The sequence below is a fragment of the Mustelus asterias genome, chromosome 2, assembly GCF_964213995.1.
Source record: "Mustelus asterias chromosome 2, sMusAst1.hap1.1, whole genome shotgun sequence".
Lineage (NCBI taxonomy): Eukaryota > Metazoa > Chordata > Chondrichthyes > Carcharhiniformes > Triakidae > Mustelus > Mustelus asterias.
Window position 1 is genome coordinate 43,581,573 of NC_135802.1, and position 18,973 is coordinate 43,600,545.

The window sequence follows — 18,973 nt, forward strand, 5'->3', positions numbered from 1 at the left end:
AAGGCGAAAGAGAGAGAGAGAACAGGTCAGTTGGTGATACTGGTCACAAGGAAGCAAAGCGGTGACTCAATGGGTCCTCTGGAGAATGCCAAGAGAAACACAGAGATAACTGTAGGCGTAATGTAGGGAAATTCAAGCTCAATGCAGACTCTCAATAAACAATGGAGAATTAAAAGTTCTGCAAATGGCAGTTAATAGCGCACCAGGGTAAATGGGAAAGTGAAAGCAAAGCATATTAAGTAGAATTCGCCAAATGTCAATTATCAATATCATACATAGACTGCTTTTCACTCCGTTTTAATGGATTTCACCCTATACATTTCTGACACTCCATTATTACAATGTGTAATAATTACAATGGGCTTAATTCTACATTCTTGTCCTCCCAGTATGGTGCCTTGCTCGATAAAAGTCAGATGAGACATTCAGGCATGATGCTGTTGATTAGGAAAAATGGGAGGATTACAAATCAGGTGCACTGTCTCCTGTGCCTGACTGCACAATTTGGCCTGTGACTGAGTGAGGATTCAGGCCAAGAGCAATAACTTACATTCTGTTCCCCACTATCCTCCCCCCTCATGGAAAATAATTGCATAGAATTGCGTGCTTTAAACCTGTACCAATAAACATACACAAAGACAGGAGGCTGTACAAAATAAAAAGAAAGCTGTTCAAATGAGGAAAAAAGTCCATTCTAATGAGGGGTTACACCTGAAAGGCCAACCCGTCTTTTCTCTTTACAGGTGCTGTCTAATCTGCTGTACTGCGTATTCTGTTCTTGCTTTGATTACCCTCCATACACAAGTAACAGTTCAGGAGTCAGAAATAACTTGCTGATGGGAACATTTCAGACAGGTCTGTCACTCCTCATGTCTAGAAAGCAGAAAAATGAGCCAATTTCTTCAACACTTGATATTCCCTTTCATCCCTGGGTTTAGCTACCTGTCAAAACATTTCGACCACTTCCATTCAAAACTGTTGAACATCCTCTTCAGACCCTCATCCTAGTGAATGGTAAGCTCAGGAGCACACTAGAGCTTTTCACTCATTGCGCCATCTCATCAACTCCGTGCCGAAGGAACAAATATATGCTTGATATCACTTGTCAATTGCATGCCACAATATTAGTCCATCTGAACATGATTGTGGAATGAATAGATAAGTCATAGAAAAGCTCTGGGCACATGCCATTTGCACATGGAATAGGAGACACTGCTGTAAACTGTACCTTTACATCAAAGTTTCCACTTTGTTCGACATCAGGATAAGCAATAATAAAAATACATTTATTCCTTTTCAAGTCACTGAAGGTATTAACCGCAATGGAGAGAGTTGTTCTTGCTGTGTAGAGCTGACAGCCGGCAGAAGTCTGTAGCTCTATGACTCATCCTCTACTTAAAAAGTGCAAACAGTTCTGTTGCCCAGAGCACTAGAGTGTCAAATTTATACCTCTGACTGCTTCATCATAAAGCTGACCGGTTAAAGATTGCTTACTGAATTCCCACTCCAAAGACACAGCCATCCATTTAATCTTTTTAATTTACATTTAATTATCACTTCTTTCCAAATGGTGCCTGTTCCTTGGTCTCTCTGGGATCATACGTCTAGTGCAGAGGACAGGCAGCCCCGTCCTGAAATTTTTGCGGGTGCCTCAAAATAGTGCAACTAACCACCAATGTTGAGATGACCTCCATCAGTTTCCCCTACCCACAGCAGATGCTACAGCTCCAACTGCTAAAGTTGGCTTTTAAGAATGGAGGGAATGAACCTGCCCTTTCCACTGCAGTGCTGAGCACCACTACAAGAATCCCACAGTAATAAAGATACATTATCTCTTCATATGTGGGAGGCAACAATCCTTTTTCCTCCATTGTTTGCTGCATAAGCTTTCAGCTGGGACATGGCATCCATGTATTCACTTGTGAAATACAGTCCTGTTGGGTGGACATTTGGTGTATATTAAGTTCCTGAAAATGTGCACTGGTGATAACAAAGAACAAAAGAACAAAGAACAGAACAGCACAGGAAACAGGCCCTTCAGCCCTCCAAGCCTGTGCCGCTCCTTGGTCCAACTAGACCAATCGTTCGTATCCCTCCATTCCCAGGCTGCTCATGTGACTATCCAGGTAAGTCTTAAACGATGTCAGCGTGCCTGCCTCCACCACCCTACTTGGCAGCGCATTCCAGGCCCCCACCACCCTCTGTGTAAAAAACATCCCTCTAATATCTGAGTTATACTTCGCCCCTCTCACCTTGAGCCCGTGACCCCTCGTGATCGTCACTTCTGATCTGGGAAAAAGCTTCCCACCGTTCACCCTATCTATCCCCTTCATAATCTTGTACACCTCTATTAGATCTCCCCTCATCCTCCGTCTTTCCAGGGAGAACAACCCCAGTTTACCCAATCTCTCCTCATAGCTAAGACCCTCCATACCAGGCAACATCCTGGTAAACCTTCTCTGCACTCTCTCTAAAGCCTCCACGTCCTTCTGGTAGTGCGGCGACCAGAACTGGACGCAGTACTCCAAATGTGGCCTAACCAGCGTTCTATACAGATGCATCATCAGACTCCAGCTTTTATACTCTATACCCCGTCCTATAAAGGCAAGCATACCATATGCCTTCTTCACCACCTTCTCCACCTGTGTTGCCACCTTCAAGGATTTGTGGACTTGCACACCTAGGTCCTTCTGTGTTTCTATACTCTTGATGACTCTGCCATTTATTGTATAACTCCTCCCTACATTATTTCTTCCAAAATGCATCACTTCGCATTTATCCGGATTAAATTCCATCTGCCACCTCTCCGCCCAATTTTCCAGCCTATCTATATCCTGCTGTATTGCCCAACAATGCTCATCGCTATCCGCAAGTCCAGCCATCTTTGTGTCATTCGCAAACTTGCTGATAACACCAGTTACACCTTCTTCCAAATCATTTATATATATCACAAATAGCAGAGGTCCCAGTACAGAGCCCTGCGGAACACCACTGGTCACAGACCTCCAGCCGGAAAAATGCCCTTCGACCGCTACCCTCTGTCTCCTATGGCCAAGCCAGTTCTCCACCCATCCAGCCACTTCTCCTTGTATCCCATGAGCCTTAACCTTCTTAACCAACCTGCCATATGGGACTTTGTCAAATGCCTTACTGAAATCCATATAGACGACATCCACGGCCCTTCCTTCGTCAACCGTTTTTGTCACTTCCTCAAAAAACTCCACCAAATTTGTAAGGCACGACCTCCCTCTTACAAAACCATGCTGTCTGTCACTAATGAGATTGTTCCGTTCTAAATGCACATACATCCTGTCTCTAAGAATCCTCTCCAACAACTTCCCTACCACGGACGTCAAGCTCACCGACCTATAATTTCTCGGGTTATCACTGCTACCCTTCTTAAACAACGGGACCACATTCGCTATCCTCCAATCCTCAGGGACCTCACCTGTGATAGCAAAAGCAACGTGATTGAGGCAATGCTTTGCGTATTTTATCACGTCACGCTTCATGCTTTCATATGTCAGGACATCTGTATTCATTTTCAGTCTGCTTCATAGCTCCTTGATGAATTACTAAGCTGAAAATCACAGAGTCACTCCTGCTTGCATTGTGTCAGAGGATCTCAGTTGGAGTGGCAACTGAAGTAGAATTGGCATCACCATCCTGGGCTGGAAAGAAAGTAATTACAGCCATTCTTCCTGCTCCCGATTGCTATCCAGTTACTCTGAAAGGGGTGCATAATGGACACAGGGTGAAAAGATATCTGCCTCAACTGTGGTGCTTTCAATGCAGCCAAACAGTTTGTTAACACTGCCCATGTTACAAATAAAGAATAACCACTTGGGTCTTGGCGCACGTCAGAAGGGATAAATAGAGAAGTATCCTGAATGTTGAATGAAAAAATTCCATCACACTGTACAGCATAAATTCAGATTAACATAGTTTCTCCACGCAATGAAAATACAGACATCAATTAAAATAGGATACTTCTGTAAACAAGGTCGATATTGCTTAAAGTATTTCAAAACATTAAAGTTGGACAATCATATTTAAATTGAATCTTCATCAAGGAATGAGATGTCTTCGGTGTATTTTGAGAATAACAACATGTATACTTAACCATCCAGAGGGTAATGCTTCTTAACTTACAAAAACCTTAACCCAGCTGAGTCCATCTCACTCCAGATGAACTAGAATATACCAGTAGCTTCTTTGGCTCTCTGGAAGGAGCCCTGAGGGATGCTAATTAAACTTATTATAAGGTATGTAACCAAGATAGGTTAGCCCTCATCTCTTCTCTAGGACAGAAATTAGATTGTAATAAGCTGTTATATTGTAGCTGATTTATATTGCTGCCGTACCCATTAGCCCATTGTCACTACTGAGCCATTATTTCAGATTACATAAAATTTGATGCCAAACAAATGTTCAAATTTGCCTTGGTTTTCCAGTGCACGAAAATAAACAAATAAAAACTGACAGCATTTGCTCCAGATGTGCATCTGTTTATCAGGTTTTTAAAATGCATTACAGAAACGTAGAGACTAGAAGCAGGAGTAGCCATTTGGCCTTTCAAGCCTGCTCCATCATTCATTTTGATCATAGAACATAGAAAGCCACAGCACAAACAGGCCCTTCGCCCCACAAGTTGCGCCGATCACATCCCCACCTCTAGGCCTATCTATAGCCCTCAATCCCATTAAATCCCATGTACTCATCCAGAAGTCTCTTAAAAGACCCCAACGAGTTTGCCTCCACCACCACCGACGTCAGCCGATTCCACTCACCCACCACCCTCTGAGTGAAAAACTTACCCCTGACATCTCCTCTGTACCTACCCCCCAGCACCTTAAACCTGTGTCCTCTCGTAGCAACCATTTCAGCCCTTGGAAATAGCCTCTGGGAGTCTACCCTATCCAGACCTCTCAACATCTTGTAAACCTCTATCAGGTCACCTCTCATCCTTCGTCTCTCCAGGGAGAAGAGACCAAGCTCCCTCAACCTATCCTCATAAGGCATGCCCCCCAATCCAGGCAACATCCTTGTAAATCTCCTCTGCACCCTTTCAATGGCTTCAACATCTTTCCTGTAATGAGGTGACCAGAACTGCGCGCAGTACTCCAAGTGGGGTCTAACCAGGGTCCTATAAAGCTGCAGCATTATCTCCCGACTCCTAAACTCAATCCCTCGATTAATGAAGGCCAGTACGCCGTACGCCTTCTTGACCGCATCCTCCACTTGCGAGGCCGATTTAAGAGTCCTATGGACCCGGACCCCAAGGTCCTTCTGATCCTCTACACTGCTAAGAATGGTACCCTTCATATTATACTGCTGCTTCATCCCATTGGATCTGCCAAAATGGATCACCACACACTTATCCGGGTTGAAGTCCATCTGCCACTTCTCCGCCCAGTCTTGCATTCTATCTATGTCTCGCTGCAACTTCTGACATCCCTCCAAACTATCCACAACACCACCTACCTTGGTGTCGTCAGCAAACTTACCAACCCATCCCTCCACTTCCTCATCCAGGTCATTTATGAAAATGACAAACAGCAAGGGTCCCAGAACAGATCCCTGGGGCACTCCACTGGTCACTGACCTCCATGCAGAGAAAGACCCCTCCACAGCCACTCTCTGCCTTCTGCAGGCAAGCCAGTTCTGGATCCACAAGGCAACAGCCCCTTGGATCCCATGCCCTCTCACTTTCTCAAGAAGTCTTGCATGGGGGACCTTATCGAACGCCTTGCTGAAGTCCATATAGACCACATCCACCGCTCTTCCTTCGTCAATGTGTTTGGTCACATTTTCAAAGAACTCAACCAGGCTCGTAAGGCACGACCTGCCCTTGACAAAGCCGTGCTGACTACTTTTGATCATACTAAACTTCTCTAGATGATCATAAATCCTGTCTCTCAGGATCCTCTCCATCAACTTACCAACCACTGAGGTTAGACTCACCGGTCGGTAATTTCCCGGGCTGTCCCTGTTCCCTTTCTTGAATATAGGGACCACATCTGCAATCCTCCAATCCTCCGGAACCTCTCCCGTCTCCATCGACGATGCAAAGATCATCGCCAAAGGCTCCGCAATCTCCTCCCTCGCCTCCCACAGTAACCTGGGGTACATCCCATCCGGTCCCGGCGACTTACCAACCTTGATGCCATTCAATAGTTCCAACACATCCTCTTTCTTTATGTCCACATGCTCGATCCTTTCTGTCCACCGCAAACAAGCAGTACAACCACCCAGATCCCTTTCCACCGTGAATACCGAGGTAAAGTATTCATTAAGCAGCTCCGCCATTTCTAACGGTTCCGCACAAACTTTTCCCCCTTCACCTTTTAAGGGTCCTATGCCTTCACATCTCATCCTTTTACTCTTGACATATTTGTAGAAAGCCTTGGGATTCTCCTTAATCTTACCCGCCAAGGCCTTCTCATGACCCCTTCTCGCTCTCCTAATTTCCTTCTTAAGCTCCTTCCTACATCCTGTATACTCCTCTAAATCCTTAACACCTCCTAGCTCTCTGAACCTTCTGTACGCCTCTCTTTTCTTATTCACCAGGTTCATCACAACCTTCGTGCACCACGGTTCCCGTACCCTACCAACACCCCCCTGTCTCATCGGAACATTGTCATGCAGAGCTCCAGACAAACATTCCTTGAAAAACCTCCACTTTCCTTCGGTACTTTTCCCCAAGAATGCCTCCTTCCAATTTACCCGTCTAATTTCCTCCCTGATGACACTGTATTTCCCTTTACTCCAGAGAAACACTTTCCTAGCCTGCCTGATCCTATCTCTTTCCAATGCTATCGTGAAGGAGATAGAATTATGATCGCTATCCCCAAGATGCTCACCCACTGAGAGATCCTCCACCTGTCCAGGTTCATTAGCCAGCACCAGATCAAGTACAGCCTCTCCTCTAGTAGGCTTATCCACATACTGTGTCAGGAAACTCTCCTGGACACACCTAACAAACTCCTCTCCATCCAAACCCCTAGCCCTAGGGATATTCCAATCTATGTTTGGGAAATTAAAATCTCCCATCACGACAACTCTGTTATTCCTACATCTCTCCAGGATCTGTTTCCCCATCTGCTCCTCAACATCTCAGTTACTGTTGGGCGGCCTATAGAAAACACCCAGCAACGTTACCGACCCCTTCCTGTTCCTCACCTCCACCCACAGAGACTCCGTAGTCAATCCCTCCACGGCGTCCACCTTCTCTACAGCCGTGACACTATCCCTGATCAACAGTGCCACTCCCCCCCCCTCTCTTGCCTCCCTCCCTGTCCTTCCTGAAACATCTAAAACCCGGCACCTGAAGCACCCAGTCCTGTCCCTGAGACATCCAAGTCTCCGTAATGGCCACCACATCACAATTCGAAGCAGCAATCCACGCTCTAAGCTCATCCACTTTATTCACTACACTCCTGGCATTAAAATAGACACATCTCAGACCTTCAGCCTGAGCACTTCCCTTCTCCATCACTCGTCTAACCTCCCTCTTACCCTGTTTACATTCCTTATCTATTTGCGAGCTAACCTCCTCGCTCTCAGTCCCCTCATTTCGATTCCCTCCCCCCAACCTTTCTAGTTTAAAGTCTCTCCAGTAGCCTTAGCCAACCTTCCCGCCAGGATATTGGTCCCCCTGGGATTCAAGTGCCACCCGTCTTTTTTAAACAGGTCACACCTGCCCCTAAAGAGGTCCCAATGATCCAAGTACCCAAATCCTTGTCCCTTGCTCCAGTCCCTCAGCCACGCATTCATTCTCCACCGATTCCTGTTCTCACTCTCCCGCGGCACAGGCAGCAATCCCGAGATTACTACCTTTGCATTCCTCTTTCTCAGCTGTCTACCTAACTCCCTATATTCTCTTTTCATGACCCCTTCCCTCTTCCTACCTATGTCAGCAGTACCTATATGCATCACGACCTTCGGCTCCTCTCCCTCCCCCTTCAGGATTTCTGGGACTCGACCAGAGACATCCCGGACCCCTGCACCAGGGAGGCAAACCACCATCCGAGAGTCCCGTCTGTGTCCGCAAAAACGCCTATCTGACCCCCTCACCATGGCTGATCATCAAATTCACTATCCTGATCCCCCTTTCCCCCTTATCCCTTTAACCCCTGGAGTTGTAGAAACATAACTCTTTTTGTATGTATATACTTTTTGTATATGTACTATTAATAGTGGATTATTTTTCATATTTAGAGGGACAGAGCTTTATGCAGTAGAATCTAATATGCAGAATTTAGGAACACTGGAGATGAAAACTTACCCAAGTAATTCTTCAACATGATACACTTGTAATCACCAAGCACATCATTGTGCTTTCATATAAAATACTCATATATATTACAAAGGAAAACAATGGCCTAAAATGATTGTTAATCTAGACATTAAAATTAAGGATTGGAACATCAGGGTTTCTCGCGCCCACCAGTGTAACTTACTATAATGGGGGTGCTGCTCCATTAACACTTTAGACAAATGCACCAGGCTGAGAGATACCATGACAGTCCCAGATTAGTCCTCTGGTCTGTCTTCTCTTAGCCAATCCCAGCTGCAGCAAAAGTAGCACACTAGTTGGTTTAGCTCAGTTGGCTGGACAGCTGGTTCACGATGCAGAGTAACACCAACAGCCCTGATTCAATTCCTGTACCGGCTGAGGTTATTCATGAAGGCGCTGCCTTCTCAACCTTGCCCCTTGCCTGAGGTGTGGTGATCCTCAGGTTAAATCACCACCTTTGAGAGGGAGAGCAGGCTACAGTCATCTGGGACTATAACGATTTTACCTTTACAGCTAGTTTCAGAATTTCTGGATAAAATGTTGGCAAAAATTCTTATAGTTTCATCAGGCATTGTGATAGTGCTAACAAATACATTTAAGAAAGACTTGCATTGATTAGCACCTTTCACTACCTCAGCATAGTGCTTTAGCACCAATGAAGTACTGTTGAGATGTAGTCATTGTTGTAATGTATGAAAGCAGCAGCAAATTTGTGCACAGTAAGCTCCCACAAACAGACCAGATAATCTGATTTCATGATGCTGATTGAGAGATTAAATATTGGCTTGGAACACCAGGATAATTCCCATTCTCTTCCACAGCAGGATTTATTTGAATAGTCCAAAAACATTATTTATTTTGGAAGTAAATACACACAAGGTGGAATTTTCCTTTTTTGAGACTAAGTGCAGTGGTTGGTGGCTCTGACAGCACCTTTCCCATTGGCCCGAATAGTGGGATCTTGCCCAGATTCTGTGCTTTGACCCACATTAACGATGCACAGGCGAGTTCCCCTCCAAATCATCTGGCAAGCTGGCAGCTGATTTGCCCACCTGCCGTTACCTGCCAGATTCAAAGGTCCCAGCACCGTAGTTTACTACCAGTCCCAAACTCATCAGAATCCCCAACCCACCTGTTTTCACCAGACCCCCATGTCAACAACCCAGAGGAAAAGACTAGCAGCTTCAAGAAGAAGTCTGTTCTTCAATTCAACCACCCTCCCCTGAGCCCATCACCTGTGAGGTGCCCATATCCCAACTGGACTTCTGCCCACCGACTATGGAGTCTTCATACATCCTCTTCCAGTAAACAATGTGGTCTCTTTAATAAGTGACCTTTTCATGCAGCCTTGTTGGAGCCTAGCATTTCCTCCCCCAAGTCTTCTTTGTCCACCTCCTTGCCCTTCTGCTTGCCATTATGAGCCCTTGCCCTTGAATCCCTCCGACAGTCCTTGCACAGTCCTCCTTCCACATTTCCCCCTTGTCTTTATCAGGTGTGACACAAGATTGGAAGACCTGATTTTTTGGGGGGGTCACAAGATGTATGTATGTTCCACTTAGCCTCTCACAGAAACTTTCAATCTCTCACCGCTGCCCTCCTCCACCACCCTGGCACCCAATTGCTCACCTCTGTTTCCAACCCCATCACCCACTGACAACCTCCCACTCCATTCCAGCCTGTTATGTCATATGACCAGGCATGGGAGAAGACCATTTAGCCCCTCAAGCCTGTTCTACTATTTAATAAGATCATAGTTGATCTAATAGTAACCTCAAATCTGCATCCCACCTAGCCCCAATAACATACCACCTCCTTGCTTACCAAGAATCTATCCATCTCCGCCTTAAAAATGTTTGAAGACTCTGCTTCTACTGTCTTTTCAGGAAGAGAGTTCCAAAGTCTCACGACCCTCAGAGAAAGATCGGAGAGAAAGCAGTGGTGAGCTGGAGTCACATATTGGCCAGACTAGGTAAAGGCAGCATGTTTCCTCCACAAACCCAGGAGTGAATTACCTGAAATGTTTTGAAGCATTTGAGAGATGGCACAGTGGTTAGCACTGCCACCTCATAGCACCAGTTCAATTCCGGCCTCGGGTGACTGTGTGGAGTTGGCACGCTCTCCCTGTGTCTGGATGCTCTGGTTTCCTCCAACACTCCAAAGATGTGCGGGTTAGGTGGATTGGCCATGCAAAATTGCCTCTTAATGTCTCAAGATATATAGGTAAGGGAGATTAGCAGAGGAAATACGTCGGGTTACGGGATAAGCTTTGGTAAGAGTTGGTGCAGACTCGGGCCGAATAGCCTCCTTTGGCACTGTAGGGATTCTATACAATGGTAAATTTCTTTCTAAAATTAAACTGATGTTAGCAGGTACTGTGATGCAAACTGATATAACATATTTCACATGACAATTATAATCACTCCATTCATTTAGTTCCTGCTTGAAGATGAAGACATTCTGAATTGCTTGTGACATGGTGTTATAGAGGAAGATATCTCTAAGGTCTCCAGTATGCAGAGCTGACATTACGATATTGCTCACGAATACATTTTCCAAAGAGTAAGAATCTGAAACATAATTATTTGAATAGTCCAGAAACACCATTTGCTCGTTACTTGGTGACCACATGCAAAGCAATTCAAAACACCCGTTTACAAAAATGAGCTCAGCATTAAATTGGTGCAGTATTGAACAAGAATAGAAACATCTTTTCAATCTGACTTCTGAACTCCTTCAATTGTGAAATAGAACAAAGGACAGTACAGCACAGGAACAGGCCCTTCGACCCTCCAAGCCTAGAAATACTACCACAACTGGAGCACTTTGGAAATTAAAATGACAATTCGCTTCAAGGATTTATTTTGCAAATACAATGGAGATTCTCTGATATGTCCGGCCTTTCCAAATGACACTTGACCAGCAAGCCAAGAACCAGCAACACTAAGATAATTATTATGGTATGGTACAAAATCTCCAGCAATTAAAGAAATATAAACATGTTTAGGGAGGGGCTGCCAGCCTCCTATCTGGTTAAAAAGCAAAATCTCAAGGTTTCCAAAAAAATCAGTAACTCAGGGCAGTTGATCTGCAAGTAGACGCTGTTAAAGGAGTTATTTTTAGATACACATGCAATCCAGTAGGAGGCTGACAGCTAAAATCTGCACTTCAGTTAATGGTAATTTTACAGATGTGGTCATTAGATTTAACTGGAGATGCAGTCAAAAGGGTTGTTACCATACAGTCTTGGATCAAATACTTAGGTTTCAGGACAGGCCATTCACAAACATCTAAAAAATAAAACAGATACCAAAATGGCTGCTTTGGAAAATAATGGGTGGAATTTTCTCAAAACAATTCTCAGCTTATTTACTAGTGTAGACTTACATTAACATTGCAATGAAGTTACTGTGTAAAACGGGTGAGAAAATGGTAGGTAGCCTGAGTAGCCAGCAGCACAGTGGTTAGCACTGCTGCCTCACCGCGCCAGGGACCTGGTTTGATTCCTGATTTGGGTTAGTGTTTGTGTGGAGTTTGCGCACTCTCCCTGTGTCTGCATGGGTTTCCTCCGGGTGCTCCAGTTTCCTCCCACAGTCCAAAGATGTGCAGGGTAGGTGAATTGGCCATGCTAAATTCTCCCTCCGTGTACCCGAACAGGCACCGGAGTGACGCGACAAGGGGATTTTCACAATAACTTCATTGAAGTGTGAATGTAAGCCTACTTGTGACACTGATAAATAAACTTTACTTTACTTTGCTGAGCTCTGGGGGTGCCATTGCGCAGGTGCCACGTTCTCCCAGTATACTGTGCACACGCAGTGGGAGATATGTCATCCCCCACCCCACGTATATTACCTTTCACTCTATCTTACCAGCTCGCCTGTCGATCGACTGGCGTGGTGAGCTGGTAAGATCGTGCCCAATATCCCATCATTTCTCCCCACATTTTATCACGGGGACACATTTTAGTTAAAGGGTTAATACGATTTTCTGTGAATTTTTATCAGCAATAAAACAACATCTTGCCTGTTTGGATCTGGAAAATACATCAACCACAGAATCAACAGAGAGTCCTTTGCAGAGCCTTTGACATGAGAAATATCACTGAGCCTCAGCACTTTAATTGTGTTTTTGCTGGAGTCAGGGAAAAAAATAATCTTTGAAGTCTGATGATGGGCTTTACAGATAAGGCATGCTGTTCATACAAACTATTTGCATCATTACAAGCAAGGTCACTGCTTCAAATTCATCATGACACACATTGCATCTAATTAGATACTTTCTATAAACCCATACACTGTGCAATGAGAAGAATTTCAGCAACTTCCTATTGAATTGCAAGGAGTTAAAATTAAGAGTATAATTAAATTATAAGGGTGATCATTACCCCATTCTGAAATTGGTTATCCATCGAAAACAGCATAGCCTCTTTTTTGCTTTTCATAGACACTGACTGCTCCAACACATTGCATTTATATATTGGCTTTAACATGATAAAATATGACAAGATACTGAACAGAAGTGTTATCAAATATAATTTTGAAATCTAACACTTGGTCCAAGTGTTAGATTTGGTTGTGGGAGAGCACTTTGGAGACAGTGACCACAATTCGGTGTGTTGTTATTGCAATGGAGAGGGATAGGGCCGTACGGCAGGGCAAGGTTTACAATTGGGGGAGAGGTAATTATCATGCGATTAGGCAAGAATTAGGGGGCATAAGTTGGGAACAGAAACTGTCAGGGAAAGGCACTAATGAAAAGTGGAACTTTTTCAAGGAACAAATACTGGGTGTCCTTGATAGGTATGTCCCTGTCAGGCAGGGAGGAAATGGCCGAGTGAGGGAACCATGGTTCACAAAAGAGGTGGAATGTCTTGTGAAAAGGAAGAGGGAAGCTTATGTAGGGATGAGGAAACAAGGTTCAGATGGCTCGATTGAGGGTTACAAGTTAGCAAGGAATGAGCTGAAAAAGGGTCTTAGGAGAGCTAGGAGGGGACATAAGAAGTCCTTGGCGGGTCGGATCAAGGAAAACCCCAAGGCTTTTTACTCTTATGTGAGGAATAAAAGAATGACGAGGGTGAGGTTTGGGCCGGTCAAGGACAGTAGTGGGAACTTGTGTATGGAGTCAGTAGAGATAGGCGAGGTGATGAATGAATACTTTTCTTCAGCGTTCACCAAGGAGAGGGGCCACGTTTTTGAGGACGAGAAGGTGTTGCAGGCTAATAGGCTGGAGGAAATAGATGTTCGGAGGGAGGATGTCCTGGCAGTTTTGAATAAACTGAAGGTCGATAAGTCCCCTGGGCCTGATGAAATATATCCTAGGATTCTTTGGGAGGCAAGGGATGAGATTGCAGAGCCTTTGGCTTTGATCTTTGGGTCCTCGCCCCCCACGGGGATGGTGCCAGAGGACTGGAGAATGGCGAATGTTGTTTCTCTGTTTAAGAAAGGGAATAGAAATGACCCTGGTAATTATAGACCGGTTAGTCTTACTTCGGTGGTTGGTAAATTGATGGAAAAGGTCCTTAGGGATGGGATTTATGACCATTTAGAAAGATGCGGATTAATCCGGGATAGTCAGCACAGATTCGTGAAGGGCAAGTCGTGCCTCACAAATTTGATTGAATGTTTTGCGGAGGTAACTAAGTGTGTTGATGAAGGCAGGGCAGTTGATGTCACATACATGGATTTTAGTAAGGCGTTTGATAAGGTCCCCCATGGTCGGCTTATGATGAAAGTGAGGAGGTGTGGGACAGAGGGAAAGTTGGCTGATTGGATAGGAAACTGGCTGTCTGATCGAAGACAGAGGGTGGTGGTGGATGGAAAATTTTCGGATTGGAGGCAGGTTGCTAGCGGAGTGCCATAGGGATCAGTGCTTGGTCCTCTGCTCTTTGTGATTTTTATTAATGACTTAGAGGAGGGGGCTGAAGGGTGGATCAGTAAATTTGCTGATGACACCAAGATTGGTGGAGTAGTGGATGAGGTGGAGGGCTGTTGTAGGCTGCAAAGAGACATAGATAGGATGCAAAGCTGGGCTGAAAGATGGCAAATGGAGTTTAACCCTGATAAATGTGAGGTGATTCATTTTGGTAGGACTAATTTAAATGTGGATTACAGGGTCAAAGGTAGGGTTCTGAAGACTGTGGAGGAACAGAGAGATCTTGGGGTCCATATCCACAGATCTCTAAAGGTTGCCACTCAAGTGGATAGAGCTGTGAAGAAGGCCTATAGTGTGTTAGCTTTTATTAACAGGGGGTTGGAGTTCAAGAGCCATGGGGTTATGCTGCAACTGTACAGGACCTTGGTGAGACCACATTTGGAATATTGTGTGCAGTTCTGGTCACCTCACTATAAGAAGGATGTGGGAGCACTGGAAAGAGTGCAGAGGAGATTTACCAGGATGCTGCCTGGTTTGGAGGGTAGGTCTTATGATGAAAGGTTGAGGGAGCTAGGGCTGTTCTCTCTGGAGTGGAGGAGGCTGAGGGGAGACTTAATAGAGGTTTATAAAATGATGAAGGGGATAGATAGAGTGAACGTTCAAAGACTATTTCCTCGGGTGGATGGAGCTATTACAAGGGGGCATAACTATCGGGTTCGTGGTGGGAGATACAGGAAGGATATCAGAGGTAGGTTCTTTACGCAGAGAGTGGTTGGGGTGTGGAATGGACTGCCTGCAGTGATAGTGGAGTCAGACACTTTAGGAACATTTAAGCGGTTATTGGATAGACACCAGGATGATAGGGAGTGGGATAGCTTGATCTTGGTTTCAGATAAAGCTCGGCACAACATCGTGGGCCGAAGGGCCTGTTCTGTGCTGTACTGTTCTATGTTCTATGTAAACCACATACGATGATATTTGGACAGGTGATCAAAATCTTGTGTATTTCGAACATTCTCGGTTTATACTTTGTGGATAGAAGATGTGTTAAATCTATTTTTTCCCTTGCCCCTTGGGTCATTTCCCCTACTGTGACAGCAAACAGGTGGCGAGTTTCCACAAGACACTAACCAGCACCGAGATCTGCAATTGATTTTGTCTTGGATGCCACTTCCTTCCCTGAAGGCAAACACGCCAATTCCACTCAAATGCTGGAACAGTGTCATCAACTCCAGATGCAAGACTTACACCCAACAAACAGTTCCCCAGGGCATCATAAGTAAATAAGAGAAAGACTGCACTGGCACTTAGGTAGTGCTTAATTATATATCTCCAAATACTCCCTGGCGCTTTAGCATTTGGTTCGCTACTTGTTGCAGTGTAGTCATTAATGTTATTTAGGAAAATACAGTAGGTAATTTGCACATAGGAAGATGCTATAGACACTAAGGTCGCAGCGGGTGGGGGGTGAAATTACTCAGATGGGATTCTCGCCAAGTTCCCACCTGTCCTGCCTGACAGCAATTTTACACTGGGGCAGGCGATGCATTATTGGCTGCCCTTATTATTGACTCTATTCTAGTCTGGAAGATCAACCTGCCTGATCATTGACTCTCCCCTGCGAGGTAATCAAGGCTTTAGATGGGAAGTTGGCCCAGGCCCTAATTAAGGTGCTTAAGTGGGCCTTCCTGTATATTAACCTGACATTCAAAATGCGTCAGATCATTAGTAAACAAAGTAAACTAGTGGGTATTCGGGTTCATTAAGTTTATTTAAGCCACACAAGTTTGCTGCGGCAATGTAAACTTTAGCCCAGTACTAATGGCAGGATTAAGAAGTGAAGGTAATCACATCTTAAAGTACAAGCAGCTGATTGAACAGCTGAATCTGCCCAAAATAACTGGAGCATTTAATACGTTTTAAGCCGTGTCTCTGTCATTGACATTTATGGGAATGGCAAATGGCTAACATCAGTTTGCTGGTATAAATGACTGGCTGTAATAACCATGGGCTTATAGGTGGGTACCGTGTTAGTTAAGGGATGAATGTCAGAATAATTTTCTGCTCCTTTTATATTTACAGTCCTTAGTTCTGATCTTCTTCACAAGGAGAAATATCTTCTCCACCATCCACGGCCTTCAACCTTTTCATAGTCTTAGTGCAATAGAACATTTTCCATTCAGCTGAACAGCCAAAAGGTCTGACTGTCTGTTTAACATCTCACCCAAAGCACAGTACCTCCAAAAATATACCACTTCCTCAGCGTTGCATCAAAGTAGCGACCATAGAAACGGAAGGAGGGATTTTACAGCCTCGCTCGGGCGAGACCGGAAATTCTCGTCCAAGGTCAATGGGGATTTCCATTGTCGGATCCTCGCCTGCGCCAATTCCATGGCAGGCAAGGTGGTAGAGTTCCGGTCATAGAGACCAAAACAACATGGGTGGAATTTTCCCCAAAAAACTCACGATCTTCCGACTTCGTCCCACTCGACTTTCGGTAAGGCGAGGTGGCAAGATCGGGCAGGAGGCGAAAAATCAGAAACACGCCCAGTTTTTCACCTCCCCTGATTGTACTGGCCCTGTTTTGCTGGTGAAATTGGCTGTGTGTCCAGAAAGGGCATGAAGCCTATTTAAATATTAATGACATGGTTTACATGTCATTAACAAGTCTGCCGGCCAGAGGGGCGATGGGGGAGGGAGGGAACTTTGCCGGGGAGGTGATTGGCGGGGGAGCTCTGCAGAAGGGGTGGCAATTTGGGGAGGGTGTGGGGGGCAGGAGATCTCCCAGCACACTGGGAGACCGGGGTGCCTGCGCAACTGCAGTCCTGGAGCTCAGCTGTCGGCTTCACCGGCGAGCTCAGACTTTATCCCCCACCCCCATACTGCATAGCCTCCCCATCATAGTGCTTAGCTCCCCCCCCTAACCATCACAGCCCCCCCCCACCCCCACTCAGGCCCCACCCCCACAGTACTGTGCCTAACTCGCTGCCCAACTGGCACTGCCAGTGGGCACTGCCCATGTGCCTGGCTGGCACTGCCAAATAGACATTGCCCAATGGACACTATCCGGCCATGCCCCTGACCACCCGGGGACTTCAATGGCCTCCTATCCCACCCCCTCGGCACCTGGTCTTCGTTGATGGAGACCAGTAGTGATTTGTGCCAGTATAACGTCTCGCTGGAGAGGTGGAAAGCAGCTGTGCCGGAGAAGCTAATGAGATGGAAATCCAGTCAATCTGATGCTAATAAGCTTTGTGCCTTTTCCGACATTACCGTTCCATCACTAAGACTGTCAATGTTTACCTCTGTAATATCACCCAACTCCAGACTTACTTCAGTTCCCTTGCTGCTGAAATCTTCATCCATGTACTTGCTACTTCAAGACTAAACTATTTTAACTATTTCAAGATTCTCCCTGGCCAATCTTCTAGTTTCCATCCTCCAACCATTTGAGCTCATCCAAAACTCTGCTGCTTGGATCCTAACACATACGAAGCCCCATTGACCCATTTCTCCCTGACCTACATTGAGACCTGGTTCAGCAATGCCTCAATTTTAAAATTCTCATCCTTTGGTTCCAATTATTTTCATGACTTTGCCTCTCCCTATCTCTGCAACTTCCTCCAGCCCCACAACCTTGTGCCCATCTAACTCTTGTGCTTATGTAATTTTAAGAGCTTCACCAATGACATTCATTCCATTCGGCTGCCTAGGCCTAAAGTTCTGGAATTCCCTCCAGAAACCTTTTCTCCTTGTAAGACGCTCCTTGGTCAATGTTTTGGCCATTTGTCCTCATATTTCCCATGTGGTTCAGTATCAAGTTTTGTTCGATAACACATCTGTGAAGAGCTTTTGGATATGTTCCTACGTGAAAGATTCGGTACAGAAACAAGTTGTTGCCACAACTACAATGATTCAGTTGACTGGGCTCAGTTTTCTTACTTGGTCTCCCAATGTCCCAATAGAAAATGAAGGCATGTGACAGAATCTGAACACGCGACTCACAGGGATACACTTAGTGTAAAAGTGAAAGCATCAAAAGTCTCGCTACAGAACGACAGGCAAGTCCCACAGCTAAGCCTGTGTGGCTAAACACTGATTTTATAACGAGGGAGCACTGAAGAATCACTGAAGTAGTGAAAGAATAGATACCAAAATCAGAGATTGTTTAAACAATCTGTTGCAAACATTTCTGTCCCAACCTAATCCGTTCCTTGTCCATAATAATCAGCAGCGACATTCACTGTGTTTTTCCAAGAAAAGGAATAACACAATGTCATATAATAAAATTAAATATTGACTCTTTCACTCACTGTATATCCTGATAATGGGGTCTGGGAAGTTGATTCCTCTCAGTAGATTTAAAGAGCAAGTCTTTTCATATAACTCACTAAAGCTGTTTCTATATTGTTTTATTGCCATTATTGCTCCCAACATGCAGGTCTTGCACAGCCAGAAGCAGCAAACGAAATTTGTCAGATTCATAAAGGGCCGAGTTAGACCTAGTTAAAAATAAAACCCAGGTATTTCCAGCCCGATGCTTCATTAATCTAACTTTGGTGTTGCTGTACGGAGACCAAAATAAAAACAAAGTGCTGGAAAGAATCAGCAAGTCTGGCAGCATCTGCTAGAAACCTCCGACCTCATCCACGGCCAGGATTCTCCGGTACCACTGCAGTGAATGGAGTTTTGGCTGAGCGCCAAATACTCCATTCTCACTGGCAGCAGGGGCAGGGCGAATGAGATGGGAGAATTCCACCCATTGTTAACGTTCCTGTTGTGTTTAGAGTCATAGAGGATAAC

The 18,973-nt window shown here is 45.1% G+C and overlaps 1 protein-coding gene across 14 annotated transcripts in view; it reads right to left on the bottom strand.

Moving 5' to 3' along the window:
* The window catches only part of kiaa1217 (KIAA1217 ortholog), a 583,797-nt gene that overhangs the window by 242,742 nt on the left and 322,082 nt on the right, over nt 1-18,973 (bottom strand). Inside the window, exon 1 of one of the 14 annotated variants that reach the window (XM_078234228.1) lies at nt 1,229-1,241. The exons of the other annotated variants lie outside the window; for them this stretch is intronic. The gene's annotated coding sequence lies outside the window, so the exon portion shown is untranslated. Of the gene's footprint in view, nt 1-1,228; nt 1,242-18,973 lie in introns of those variants that run through there. 14 annotated transcript variants of the gene reach the window in all.